Source organism: Zosterops lateralis, assembly GCF_965231275.1.
Source record: "Zosterops lateralis genome assembly, chromosome: 3".
Lineage (NCBI taxonomy): Eukaryota > Metazoa > Chordata > Aves > Passeriformes > Zosteropidae > Zosterops > Zosterops lateralis.
This window is the reverse complement of record NC_139764.1, coordinates 50,695,603-50,709,957: the sequence shown is the minus strand read 5'-3', so window position 1 is coordinate 50,709,957 and position 14,355 is coordinate 50,695,603.

The window sequence follows — 14,355 nt, the reverse complement described above, 5'->3', positions numbered from 1 at the left end:
TGGTAGGATGAAATAGGTAACCCATGGCAGATAATTTGTTATAGATAACATTCCCTCTGGCCACACAGTTCTGCCTGCATCCTGTGGATATCATCAATACCAGCTAAACTATAAACACTGCTTCAGTGAAAGAGATCAAACCCATGGAATAAGAACATGGTGTATTACTTTCATCAAGGTATTCACTTCTTATTGAATTCTGCAAACATGACTGGAAGGAATACTAAAAAGTCCCTGCTCATATACAACAACAACAAAAAAAGACTGATGAGGCACAATAAATAAATTATTATTATTATTATTATTATTATTTCACTGAATTCATATGGGAAAAGATGGAGACAGAAAAAATTAAATTTTGTACATTAAGTCAGGAAATTTTGAAACACCATAGGAGTACTTTATCTTCATGCTGAGCCACCTTAGATATGACAGCAATGAATTTTAGTATAAGCTCTAATTTTGAAATGTACCTTTTTAAAGCAGAGACCCTTTATGAAAATTGTGGAATCAGAATTAAATTAACATTTAGACAGGTACATGAATCTACTAAGAAATACACTTTCATGAATTTTCAGTTAATTACTTCTTACCCATCCCAAGAAATGAACAGGAGTAGGGTTTATTCTATGTCTCAGTCCATTCTGGAGGTCCTCCAAAATTAATGAAGCTGAATATGAAGCACTGCTCCAGGGAAACAGCAAGTTAAAGTGCTAAACTGCAGAAGACATAAACAAACTGGTCAGGACATTGTGAGGAAGTTTTCTTTCAGTAGTTATGTAAGCTGAGTTTACTTTATAATTCTGTACAGCAAATTCCACTCCAACCTAAAGAGTAAATACAGAGAAAGACAAGGAAAAAAGTTCTGAGATGAAGGTTCATTAAAGTGACACTCCATCCCAATTTGAAGTAAGGGTTAAGGTCATCATGGGTCACCTTAGTCCCAGCACCTTATTTATGCCGTCTGTTTTACGCCTTTGGGCAGAAGCCTAAAAGTAAAGCAGGTGTGGGTTGATATTTTCACACAAAATCCATTCCAAGGTTGAATTCCTGTAACTGTGCAAGACACAAATTGATTCCTATGATAAAACTGAAAAAAATGGTAAACCTATCCAGGTATGTTGACCCTGTTGAATCCAGGGGTAACTACTGGCGGCATGAACTTATCATCCCTGCTGGTCTCTGGCCTAAATCTAGCTATCTGCCTTCTTATTTTATGCTGGCTCTTTCCAACTCTAACATTTATACTTTGGCTCTCATGGCTTGAACCTGCACTTTAGGGATGGCCCATATTAATCCTGAAGAGATCCAGATTGCCATTTAGGAGCAGATCTTGTGTGAGCACGGTGCCTTTTGGACATTGCTACCTGTACAAGCCTCTACCCTCTCTGGTCTTAATTTCAAACCAGTGGCCATTTCCATAGCCAGAGATCATAAACTGGGCACAGTTCATGCTGGCTGATGCTGCTGCTCTAGCCCTAGTCCAGTTTGGCCCAGTTTGCCTTTTGCCACCTCTTGCCTTGTGTGTGCATATGTCATAAAGGTAGGGAGAGGAACAGGTATAAAAAGTCATAACCATGTATCTCTGACGGTGTATGGACACTGCACACATACATACAAATACTCACCAGAATACACAAAAAATATATTCATATATACATATAGAAGTATATAAATAAAAATAAATATTTTTATATATGTTTAGCTATGCTGGTAACAAATACCACTGTGAAATTGTGATCTATAAAAACACAGGTGATATCCATCCATGTCAGTGTTAGTTTCTGCTATATCCATAGCTCAAACACACAAACCCCTCCTAGTACCAACCCTCAAAATAATCAAAATAATCTTGTAGTAGTCCTTTTTGGTACAATAATTTGTGTTTGCTTCTCTTTCTTACTAGAATTCTGACAAGAATATTAAAAAAACAAACAAGCAAACAAAAACAAAAACAAAAACAAAAAACAACTACACATGCAAGGACTCTTGGAAGCTTGGTTTGAGTTTTGTTTTTGTAATCAGTAAATCTGATGTGATTCTGAAAGTACCTAAAATGTTCATTATGTATCAAGGACATAGAAAGGCTCTTTAACTGGTTCCCTGGATGGCTTAAAATTGTACTGGCGCCTTCCTGCCTGCTTCAGTATCTTAAACCAGGCATGAATCACAAGTAATTGCCCAGTCTAATCAAATTCTTCCTGAATATATGTTACATAGAGTTACAGGAGATGTGCTATATCTTGAAAAAAGGAAATATTTCAAGGTCTAATCAGATCACTATAAGTAGAAAAGCAGTGATCACTAACACCAAATGAAATTAGATTGTGAAAAGTACAGAGTAGGTTATTAGATAAGGCCCGAGTGATCGCTAGTATAAATTATTGATCACTACTTTCAAATTCCACTGTATGACTGACATTTCCTCTGTTGTTTCTACATTTGGCTCAATTGTTATGTGATCTAGGAACAGATCAGTGAGATACACAAAGCCTGATTCATCACAGTTTAATTTCAGTTTTGGCAACAGATGCAATGCTATTGAGCTCAACAGCAAATAAGTAGAGGTAGTGAATAAAGTTATAATGATCGATAAGAAAATTGAAAACTATCTTAAATTCCAGTATGAGGGTTCCAGTGCTGCCGGATTGAGCTGAGAGGGAGAATGCTGCAGAAGTAGCAGATAGAGAAAAAACTATGCAATTTCAAAGAATATATCTAGGCAGAAGCTAAGTCTTTTTTCATTGCCATAGGTACTCAGAGAGCCAAAACAACAGGGTAAAGAGTGTGCATGTCTGTGTTGGTGTATAAGAAAAACAGGAATAAGAGCAAGGATATTAGCAGCAGTGGACTAAAAATTCTTTTTCTTATTAAGGGTAACATCCTTCCTGTTCCTTTGAAGGCTTTCAGACAAAACCAAGAAAGATTCTGTATACTCAGAGTACAGAAAGTCTCAAAGCATCCAATTCACAGATATCTGGAAACAGAGAATCCAAGCCCAGCAGCTCATGGAGCTTTACCTGTGCCACAGAAATAAGTACAGACAGCTACGTAAAAGGAAGGGAAAAACTGCAGAATGACTCACAAAATATGGATCATTGGACTGATTTGCCTTCAGAGGATCACTGAAAATCTGTATCTTTCACTTTCATTGCAATTTATACTTCATGCTGCCTAGTCTTCTGAGCCAGGTGCACACACCAGGTTTTTGGCTCACTTAACACTTTACTTTCCTGTGGTTTTCAAGATTCTCCTCCTGACTATTCCATCATATTCCAGTGAAACATTAAAAAAAGAAAATCCATATTTCTTGTGCAAGAGCTCTACTGTCTCTCTCTAGAGTGTATGGAACAGACCACTTTTACATTAAATCCAAAAAGGGAGTTGGAAAAGAAAACGGGCAAAATCAGAGGAGAAGCTACTTGCTCTGAATTGCTTTGTTTCAGTCAAAACCGAGAAGTTCAAGTACTGTGAAGAGAACAAAGGATGTCTTTTGGTTTTCATACAGAAGTGTACTCCTCAAAGATTTCCAGTTCAATATTTAAATAAAAAGCACTCAATAGAACTATGAGTTCACCTTCTGCTCAGCATCATGCACTCTCTGTCAAACATATTATTTAGGTCAAAAGTATAATTTTCATTTTATCCCTTACTCTGAATGTTCATATCTGACTGGGTTTTGGAGTGAAACAAAAATTGACATTGAAACAAGAGTTAATACACACTAACTGTCCACGTTTTTCACAATACTTTTGCCAAAACAACTTTCTGGATCTATTGAAACCAGCTGGCCTAGGAACTTGCTCTCAGTTCAGATTGCATAGGTATGAAATCAATAGAGCAGTTGAAATTAATAGTGCCATTCTAAAGAATATGACCTGCTAAATAAACCAACATTTAAATAATCACTCCTAGGCTCAATATAAAATTTCCTTGGCCTTAAACAGTAGTTTGAGCAAATACTCATTCATTAGCATGTCAGATTTTTTAGATATGATTTATAGATTTTGAAATCAATGAAGGATGGTTTGGAAAATGCAACAGAGACTATTTATTAAGAGGTCTAATTTAAATTCACAGAAGTGTTAACAAAAACTGCTAAAGATAAAACCTCTAGTGTATAAAACATTGAGATCAGTTAAAGAAGGGCATCATTTTTGCAAGTACATTATGATTTTCTGCATCCATCTGATCTTCCTCGTGTACGAGCAAGTGTCAGAAGAAGTCAAAAGCAACATATGATAACATATCTACTGATGCAGCAAAGAATGCTTTTAAAATTCTTAAAAATCAAGAGTGAAGAATAAACCTGTAGAAATCTAATTGATCCCATGAAAAGAAAATGCAAGGTCAGGAAAAATACACTGAAAAAGCATCTACTTCAGAACTGTTCATCATCACTCAAAAGTAAACATTTATAGTTATTATTGGTCTCTTAATATTCATTTGGCAATGTCAGTTTTTGATCAAGGCAAAGAACTTCACTCCATTTTAAATGAATTTCCTATTGTATTCACCTTCTCAGCAATCCTGTTTTCTGGCACAAATGCAGAAGTGCATTTCAAGTATACACAGAAAAAGGATTTTCAATTCATCCATGCAAATATTCACCCTGGAAGAGCTCACACAGTTGTCCAGACCAGAAATAGACATTATTTCCTGGGTTTCTGACCAGCTACAACTGAGCAACACAATTATAAACTTCGGCTGTTCACATACCAACTAGTCACAGAAAACTGTTTATGATTAGTGCCTTCAGGCGATAAATATTGAAAAATGGCAACTAGAGTCCACTCAAGAAACAAGGAATCCTAACCTGAATGCAGCTATTTCAGAGAACACACATACACAAAAAAAAATGAAGTTATATAAATGATAGGCTTCAAACTACTTCTGGGATGGAAACAATTTGTTATTATATTAGACACAGTGTTTCTAAGTGCAAAATTAATTTTTTCCAGTTATTCAAAAAAGAAAATCAAGTCATCATTACTGACTCTTCATTTACTCACTAAACTATACATTGGAATGTTTTGCAGTATTTAGCCACAGCATAATAAGCTACAGAGAAGCGATAGTGCATGAATTTCTGGACATATATAAATAAATTCTAAGGGTTATACTTCTGTAACATATATTTTCTCTGTTCTTTTGATACTGATCATCATTTGAATAGTTTTTTTCTTCTTTTTTCCTCTTGCAGGTACATATACTCCACTGTAACACAATAATATTATGCAATTTTGAATATGTTTCTTTAAGTTGTACAATAAGAAAAAAAAAAAATCACAGTCCACATTGGCTGTAAGAATACTGTTTATTGCCCTTCAGGAAGTCAGGCTGTACACACAGATTATCAGCAGGTTATTTTCTGCAGCTTGCCAGAAGCAGCTGCATTGTGGGATTTTTTTTTTCTTCTTTTTATTCAGACATTTGGAATTGTTTGTTTCTGTTGGTAATGAGTCAGTGTTCCTAACTCATAAGTACTTGAAATTTTCTTATTTCAGAAAAATGACAGCATAACATGAAAGATGCTGTCACTTACTGCATTTTTCTGCAACCCCTGTGACATATCTGAAGTAAGGAAACAGAACATTTATTTTTCTCCTCCCTCACTAGGAGGAGAGACTGTGGTGAATTCAAACAACTTTAACTCTCTAGTATCTGACAGCAGAAGAGAAGCAAACAGCAAGCATTAAAAAAGTAAGTCTGGAAGGATGAGTCAGGTAGACAGGAAGAACAAATCAGAGAGCCACTATCCTCTCCACAAATAAGGGAGAGGGACTAACCATCTCAGGAACTTGAAGAAAGATGTCTGGAGCTTTTGGGAAGAAAGGATTGCTGGAGCCAGCCCAAACCATGGTGCTCCATATGAACACAGAAGGACATTGCTCTAAACTGATTAAATTGGATTATTTTTATTAACAAATAAACTCCAGGAAGAAAGAACAGCCCCTCTTACAGCACTATGCTAAAGATATCCCATTTAGTACCTCTATCAGCCCTAGCTACAGGATCACAGAGCATCAGCTTAGTTTCTTATGACTACAAGCACTCTTTCAATGAATATAAAATTGGCTTAACAAGCTCCAAATCGAGAGAACTGCGACCACGATGGCTAATACCTACTGTCTCCTCTCAGAGTGACACAATAGCAGTGATCTTTTGTGACTGACTGAGCACGAATGTTATTTTCCCCAATGTGGCTTAATCTACCTTGTCAGACTCACAGGGGGTAAACTAACATCTGTGGGAACCATTCAGTTAAATCCCTGTGAACTATTCCTTAAATTTTCCCCCCACATACATTACCTTTTAGAAAGGCAATTATATTGCACAACAAAACCCCCCGAGTCTCTGGCATCTCATTGCCAAAGAAGGAACACAGTTTCAAGCTATCAGGACAAGTAGGAGTAATGCAGACCATCCCTGCTAAGGAAATCTCTTCTAAGTGGAATGAAAATGGAAAAATTTTAATGCTAATCAGGACACACTAACAGCAAGAGACCCTTTTCACTGGTATCTTGTCACTGGTATCTTGTCTGCTTCTGGAGTTGCTGATACTGACCTCCATACTCAAAAAAGATTTCCAAAGTCATCCACCACATCCATATTTGGCCCTCTGACTGAAAGAAAGAAATGTTTGAGGATTCATGACCAGGTCTATTCAAGCAAACAAACCAAGTGAACTTTGTGCTGCTCTACTTTGATTCTTACCATTACTATCAAAAAGGCAAAGGAAGCCTTAGCTAGCAACAATAGATTACCATACTTTGTGGGCTGAGGCATCCTAAAACCTGTTTACCTTTCAATGTCTTTAAAATTTTACCTTTGAATTTTAATGTCTTTTTTCTTGCAAGCTCCCAGTATGACCCCACAAGTGTCATGCCTACTGCTTTAATTAGAGTTACAGCAATCATCACCACAACCAGGTCTCATCCTTCCCCACATTTATCTTGCAATACGAATTAATGAACTGAAGGGCTAAGGAACCTTAATGCAGATTTCATTTCTCTATTTTGCCTGTAGCCAACTATCTGCCTGCAGTGACACAGAGCATTATTTTCTATCCACTGCTGTGTGTGCCATCCTCTAAAGAGAGTCCAGGCACTGCAAACCCAAACATAGATCACTTCAAATTTCCGTTTATCACTTCTTGGAGCATTTTTACCCAGCAGTATTATTCTCCTACAACTCTTTTGCCATGGAGAAAAATTTAGGTTCAAAATGCTTGTAAGTCATTTCTTCTTCTTTCCAAGGACTGAATATTCCACCAACAGAAATTCATTGCTACTTTTCCGTAAGTAGGTTTGTATTCAAGGACACTTAATACCTCATTTTAAAAGGGACACACAGAAATAAGTAACTCTTTTCCATTATAGCTAATCTCTCCACACTCTAGTTCTTCTTGTCTCTTAATGTAAAGAAAAAACTGTTTTTAATGTGATTTTTCAAAAAGCATTAAGAATACATAATAATTTAAGAGTAGACAATTTTTTTCCCTGCATCTATTTGCAGCATTCATCAGCTTTTCCTGAAATTCCCATCAGCTTCTCCCATTACAAGCACTATACAATTTTTTTCTCTCTAAACATCCTGTGAATACAGACTTTAATTAGTAGAGTGTTTTCCCTAAGGGTAAACTTTATTAAGGACCCTCCCAGGCCCACTGAAGCTCTTCAGCTTAAAGTAAAGCTGAGAAATACGGGTGGAATATAAACTGTTAGAAGAAATTCCTTGAGATATCTCTATTCCCATTCTATACTGCAGAGAAGTATGCTCAGGTTAATATCAAGAAGAGTAGCATAGAAATTTTCTCCCCTCTTTTATGGCACTGAGTCACTGGTTCATGAAGTTCAGCTTAGACATGGAAGGGGTAAAAATATTTTCACTCAAAAATGTGAAACATCATATGTTGAAATTTAGATATATGCACACTCACTGTCATAAATAGAAAACATGCAAAAAAGGAAAGGGCTTAAACAGTCCATGGGGAACCATTCACTGGCCTGAAACTTTAGCTCACCATGGAACGTTTGCTTATGTTATAACTATTGCCTAATAAGCAATTTTGAGTTCCACTTTGTTCTTTTTTGTATTCAGTACTGGTTTGTACTTTGTGTTTCACATATTATCTTTGCACTGTATGGATCAAATACAATTCTCTTCAGAGTCACAGAGAGAAGATGACACCTGTAAGTAAGGGCCTGAAAAGCTTCTCAGTGTAGAACAGCTTTTAGTGCTCTTGTCTGAGCACAACAGGGCCCGGTAGGATATTGAAATGTTGCCTGTGTTTCCCTCCCTCAGCTAGACACTCACCTTTGAAGACTGACAACTGCGCAATCCTTTTCTGCACTGCCTGGAAATACTTATTGCCTGGATACCCTCTGAGGAGCAGGGGTGAACAGCAGCTAAGGAGGTGAGGCAAAGTGCTCAAAGGCACTCAAACTTCTGCACTTTCTGTTCATCAGTACTGCAAACATTTATTCTTTTTAATTTCATTTTTGCAGCATTTAGGTGGAGATAGCCACCTTCCTCATACTTCCACACAGGTGAAATTATTTCACTCATCTTCCAGTTTGATAGCCACTGTTTCTTTTATTAGCCCAAACACTTTGTGAGATACCAAATAAGATATTTATTCAGTGCAAACAACCTCTGCCCTCCAGGCCAGCACAGGGTTTCTTAGATAAACAGCTCCATATATGCTAATGATGATGTCTGCCTGGAAGTAGGGTTATAAAACTCAGAACCACCTCTAGCTGCTTTTTTCCACCATAAAAGAAACAGGTCAAAACATGCCCCTTGGGCTTCAAGAGCAGCTTATATTACCAAAGAAAAAAATCCATGACAGCATAAAGCCCCTGCATGTTATTGCACAGGGAAAGCTAAGTTCTTTTAAAAGTGATGGATGCAAAGTCTAAAGGAGAGCTGAACCCATTTTGGCACTTGCAGATGCAGGTTGCTCTCAGGTGCAACACAATGTAATTCCTCTTACTAATTGACTTATTTATGTATGACAGAAGACAGACATTTGCCAAGACCTGCTTCTGATTTCCTCTCTCACACTATCAGGTGAGATCTTTCACTATGACTGGACTCTTGTCAAAAAAGAAGGAAGGATGCCACAGTGATGGCTCAGACTACAGAGAATGGGTTTTGTGCTGAGACTTCTTCTAGGACTCTGAAGCATCTGAATTACACTTGTGCATTTTGAAACCCTACTTCATTGTGCTTCTCATACATCCTAATTGCCTCCTTCAGGAAGGCAAAACAGAGCTGGAACACCTAAGATTTCCTCCTTATCTGGGATAACCTTCTCTCCTTGTAACACCTCCTTTTGCTATCCTGACAAAACACAAAATGGTAGCCAAGGGAGTGATACAAGGATCTAAGTCCCATCCCCTTTTGGAGATGCTCTATTAAAGTGACAACTTGGATTGGAAGTCTTCTTATAAGTGCCAATACATTAAGATTGTTAACACCCCGCACAGTGTTTCTTTAAAACAAACAAGAGCATCTTTTTTCCTGCTATTACTCATGGTTGAACACTAAGGCAAACTAAGTAGCTGATCTTGATTTTCAGCTGAAAAGTCGACCATCAGTTGAGAAAGCAGTCACTACCACTGAAAAAATGCAACAGCAAAGTATGTCAGGAAACAGAGTGGAAGGTGGGGGTGGGGCTGTTTATGAGACATATGTGAACCAAATGCCCAGACAAGCCTAGCCCACACACAAGAAAAAACACAAAAAAAGAAAAACAACACCAACCTAGCTGTTTAGGTTTTCTCCTAGAGCCTAAGACATGAACTTAACCAGGAAAAATTCTCATCAGATTTTTCTCGGGACAGATGGATATAACACTATTAAAAGTAAAAGAAAAAAATTAACAAAAAAATAGAAAAAGCTGGCTCATTATATGCCAGCTGGGGTGTCTGGTTGTATTACCCCACTCTTAGTCTATTAAATACTTTTACAATTCTTACCATGAAAATGAAACCACTGGGTTTGTTGTGCTATTTGCTTATCTTTTTCTTTTCAGCATTTAAGAATGACATGACAGAAATCTCATTCCAAATACAAACGTTCTGCAAATTCACTAGTTTGATGGTTGTTTGCAGGCTTCTCATTTGGAGTGATAGGTACCCCAGATGAGTAACCGGATCAGAAACACTCCCACCTGATCAGCCCAGGATTTGTTGCTATTTAGGAGTGCTAGGGGGGTGCCCAAGGAGGCTGGCTGGCAGGATGCCCTGGAGACATGGTACTGCTTAGCACTGAGGTTTCCAACGTGGTTTAGCAGAAAGGATCAGACAAAAACACTGTCACAGAAAAACAGGAAATTAATTTAAGGAAAGTCCTTCCACTGAATGCATTTAGTCCTCAAAAATGGCTAATTGAAGCACAAAAGAGGAGCTTAGGTGCTCAAACATTTCTGTATTTTCAATGTTATGACATACTCCTGCAGAAAATAGTGCCTCTTTCCACAGACCTGGCTGACCAACAGGAGAACTCTGCTTCAACTGAATCAGCAAAAAAAAGTAGGTAAAAGGAGAAAAAAAATTAAATCAAACCTCAGCAATAATAATGCAAAGGCCTTTGTTTAGTAGTTTGTTTATTTTGGTTTTGGGTTTAATGTGCACAGATAATGTTCTGGTTCACATTAAGAAGTAGGAAACAAGTTTCATTGTCAACAAACAACCACCTCCAACAAGGATGTGACAACATCTTGAAATTAAACTCACTCTTGGTCTAAAATAAGTTTAGCAGAAGGAAGCAATTTTCTTGCATTTTTATCATTATAGATTCTTTTTGCAGTACATTGACAACAAAGTGACCATTTAGACTTATTCTACCAGTCTGGAATTTAGACAATGTTTAAATGGTTACTTTTGCTTACACAAGCCCTTGAAATATTTTCTTTGGTGTTTATGGCCTGATTATCAAAAGTACCAAGCAGATTTTGAAAATCTGGCCACCACATTTTACTGGGAGGGAGAAGGAGATTGATTGTGTGACTGAAAGCTTTTGCACTTTTTTTATTTTTTTTTTTTAATTGATATCAAACATTCATCATCACTAGGCACTGTACCTCAGACCTTTGGCATCAAACTGCTAACCTCTACCTTTTGAAATAAGGAACTAAACTATTGTCTTCTAACCTTATGTCAACAGCCTTTAGAAAGGAAGGAGTTTGTATGAATTGTTCACCCATATGACATTTATATCAACTGAATCTCTTCCAATTCTTACACATGTCATTTAGACAATCAAAATTGAGACTCATGTGCATAGACAAATGGGTCACAGCCAACACCCATCTGTGAAAATACCCCTGGACACCAAAATCCCATTAACTTCTCAGGTAGGACTGCTTACACCTATTGGTAGCTACACATGCTCTAGAAAATCCTGCTCTCAGTGAGTATGGAGTGTCCTTTAGCTATTCCACTTTCCTTCAGCTTTCTGCATGCCTGTGAAGGTATGAGCATCACCAGACCCCTACATGTTTTCTTTTTGCAACACAATGTACCCTCTCTCCACCAGGACAGACATTTCTCATTGCAGCTGTGCTCCCCAGTACAGCATAGAAGAAATCTGCTCTAACATCTGCAACAAACTTCCCAGGAGTGAGTTACTCTCCTCAGGTACTGTTGAGCTCACTGGGCTGCATCATCAGGAAAAAGCTGCCTCCTGAGAGGACTGCTGAACTGCCTGGATCAACTTTGTATTGGACCTGGAGGCAGCAGTAATATTAAAAAACAGATAGGACAACAATACCCAGAGACTACAGCATCATGTTGTGGTAACTGTTCTTGCAACCAGTTGCCTTCCAGCCAAGACTAATGCTAGAACTGTGGAACAATAACCAAAATATAGAACAAATATACTTTACTTACATGTTCCCATGTCATGGGAAGAAAACAGTTTTCCTGAGAACACAGAGTATTATTCAGCTCCATCCTCCAATGACTTCTGAGAGTTCAAAGTTCATCTGATAAGAAACATTCATTATTAAAAGCAGGATAAACCAAGATTATATCCAGCACTAAATTTTTTATTTGTTTTTTCAGAAGATACACCACTACCCAGTCTCACAAAAATGAACTTTATTCACCTCATTGTTGTATAGGATAGGGTCAATAGGGTTTACAACCTACTGTTGCATAAGAACTGTTATCATATTGATGTTTCAGTGGTGTTTCACATACTGTTTTCACTGCAAAGCATGGATGATTTTCACTATAAAGGCTGCTAAGTCTCCCTTGTATCAGCTTCTGAGACCCTTAGGAGTCTAACCTAGCTAGCAATTCTTCTTGGGAAAGGTTTGCTACTAAAGAATTACTTTTATCAAAAAAAATATGGCAAGTGACACACATTTATGGTAATATAATAAATCACCCTCCCCATCATAATTTATCAGGGTCAATTACCATTTTTTGACATAAAACGTGCATGTTATCATCACTACAATCTTGAAATGTAACTCATGGGAACACTGTAAATAATTTCTTAAAGAAATAATACAGCATATTGTTCGTATGGTACAAAACTTCTAATAGGATTATAATCTAGTCCGTCTGTATTCAGCACAATGTTTGTGTTACTCCATAATCCTGGAGTGTGACATTCTGTGTCATGTATTAAATATTTACTTTTGATTTATTGGGCTCTCAATATAATATAAAACACCTTTTGGGTCCACTTATCCTCTCATATAAACCAATATTATTTGCTAGGGAAAAGCATTCCATATTCCCAGGGGCATATTAACAGCTGTCTGGCTTAAATCCAAAATCAAAATGAACAACAAATAAAAAAAATTTTTTCAATGACAGTTTTATTTCTGAGGGATCTAGTATCACAGGAGGCATTATCAAGTATAGCAAATAATTTTCTAGTCTTGAGTTACACACAAAATCTTTGCCACATGACCCACTGTTCTTTATGTTATGCAGGACAGTGACTACATCCTTCATTTGACACCTAAATCACCAATTTCCCCAGTCCATTTCAACATCAGGAAACTTTCATCCCAAACTATTTGCAAAGAATAACAGAATCCAAAATCAGTATCTGAAAAAAATCACAAATAATGGAGAAATCTTTATTAATTAAGCAAATCTTTCCTTCATAATTTTTCCACATTTCAGGCATGGCATATAGGCTTTGACTGCCTTTTCAGACAATGGGAAGCAGAGCATGTTTCTGTGAATATCAGAGTGCTTGTTTTAATATGGCTTGGCACCAGCCTAACACACTTACATGCACATTAAGGAAAGACTTGCAGAATTGATTACTTGGTCTGCCAAGCACTTAAAAAATACATGACTAATGACTTTTAACCTAGTATTTGAATGAACCTGCAACTTCAATGAACACTCATGAGATGACAAAGTTATGGTGGACTGTCTTTTACAACATTTTCATCCATGTCTTGTTCTGCCTTTTTTGGCACAATGTTGCAGTCAAACAAAATTTATGAAAAGCACATAAAATTATGACCCTTTCAAGGTCATTCTCTTGCTTCTGGTAGCCTGCAACCCCTTACTGTACAGCTTTCTTCAGCTTCTTCCTAAAGTATTTTAATAGGCAGTTTTTCTTATGGGCCACTAGTGTTGTGTAGTCAAAATTTCCCTTTAACTGCAAAAATTTTCTCCTTATAACTGGTCCTTTTAATTTCCTGCCATTAAGATTCCTCATTTGCAAGTTGTTTTCCTTTTTAATGACTAAACATTACACCATATAATTTCTTGACCTCATGTGTCCTGCATCTGTGGACATACCATGTTCTGCCTAGCTCTAATACTTGTCATGCAACTTGTAGTCCTTACACAACACTTCAGACTTTATTTTATCCTGTCCTGTTTGACTTACTTTTCCACTTTAGTGGAAAAAAAGATCTCCCTACAAACAACCCATAGAAATAAAAACCTGTCTAAATGAAAATGGAAATCAGTAGGTCACTTTATTGCAGTCACAAGGTATAGGAGCAGCTACGACCACACCCTAACACAAAATATCTTTATCACCAATATATCTTTGTCAAGCATTGGTCTATCTCTATACATGATCTCAGTAGCCTAATTATTAGGAGAAGAGATTTTTGAAATGGTGTGGATGGAAGGAGTCACTGAGCTCCCTTGCCACCACAGCTGAAAAATGACATCTGGGAAATGGAAGGTTTCTGAGAGAGCAGGAAGCTGCAGAGCAAGGGCAGCTCCCTCAAATATAGAGAAAGAATAAGGTAAAGAAAGATCCATGAACAAGCTTCAAAACAGGTATTCTGTAAATCAAATTACCAAAAGCATTTATGGTTTTAAAAAATAAATAAATAACAAACCCCTGGGATTC